The following is a 1,502-nucleotide window of genomic DNA, read 5'->3' as shown; positions in this document are numbered from 1 at the left end:
TATTTTGACTGCGTCAAGCCCTTGCGACGTGCATGTTTTCTTTCTCCGAATTAGTCGTTGGACTTTAACTGTTCTGTCGTCTCCACTTGTCGCTCAGTCGTTACGTCTTTCTGTTCGCGCTTCGTCGACCTGCTGTTGACTGCCCCCGATAGATGGTCGCGGCCTCATCGGTCTTCTTCTGAGTCGTTCTCAGCATTCCGTTCAGTATGGGTCACAGAAATTGGCCATGACTAAAAGGTTAGCGGAGTACCATGGAAGCAAAGATTGCAAAACACTTGCAACAGCAAGAGCTACAAGAGCAACTGCAACAGCAGTACTGACAACAGTTTCAGCAACAGCAGTGACATCGACATCACAGTGAGTTGCTCCATCAAGAAATTCAGCTTCTGAAAGATTCATTGCACATACAGAGTACCCACCCCATGCAGGTAGTAGTCACTTCCCAGGTGACCGATGCCAAAGAGGATTAGGACACGTATTCCCAGCGGCTGAAACAGCACTTCACCGTCTTTCAACTCACTGACGACAATTTCTGTTTGGCATTCTTCCTGTCATGGACTTCCCCGCGGACTTAATTCTTACTAACGAATTTGACTCCACTTTCATATCCAGTCGCACTCACATTCGAGGACATGCGCACGTTACTTTCAAGTTTCGAGTGTCAAAGATTCCACGAGATAGCATCGCGATTCGAACAAGAAAACGAAGCCAAGTTAACTTAATCAGGACTATGTGTGAAGCCTTAGGCGGACTAGATTCAAATGGCTCTAAGCACTAGGGGCTTAACATCTGAGGTCATCAGTCCCCTTGACTTAGAACTACTTAAACCTAACTAACCTAAGGACATCACACACATCCATGCCCGAGGCAGGATTCTAAACTGCGACCGTAGCAGCATCGCGGTTCCGGACTGAAGCGCCTAGAGCCGCCCGGTCGACGGACTAGAAAGAAAAACTCCAGCTACAAACTTGAGAGAAAATCTTACAAAGTTCTTGTTTTATGTTAAATCGGAAAACGGATCTATGGCATCTGTCCGGACACTATCTGACCACAGTGGCACTGGGACAGATAATTACACAGTAGAGGCCGAAATACTGTACGTGCCTTTCCAAAACTGTTTCACAGCGGAAGATGACACTGTAGTTCCTCGTTTAAATCCTCGGGCGAAGGACATAATGACAGATTTCTAAATAAGTGACGAAGGGATAGAAAAGCAACTGAAATCCCACAACAGAGGAAACGCCACAGGACTCGTTAGAATACTTGTTCGATTACACACAGAGTATGCGCAAGAACTTCCCCCCTTCTAACAGCAGTGTACCATAGGTCTTTTGAGGAGCGAAGAGTTTCTGATGACAGGAAAACAGCAAACGTCTTCCCCGTCTTCAAGAAGGGTCGTCGAACAGACGCACAAAACTATGGGCATCTGTCTGACGTGTGTCAGTTGTAGAATTTTGGAACATGGTTTATGCTCGCGAAATATGACATTTCTGCAGACCAAA

Source organism: Schistocerca piceifrons, chromosome 2 (genome assembly GCF_021461385.2).
Source record: "Schistocerca piceifrons isolate TAMUIC-IGC-003096 chromosome 2, iqSchPice1.1, whole genome shotgun sequence".
In the NCBI taxonomy this organism is placed as follows: Eukaryota; Metazoa; Arthropoda; class Insecta; order Orthoptera; family Acrididae; genus Schistocerca; species Schistocerca piceifrons.
This window is presented reverse-complemented; position numbering follows the sequence as displayed.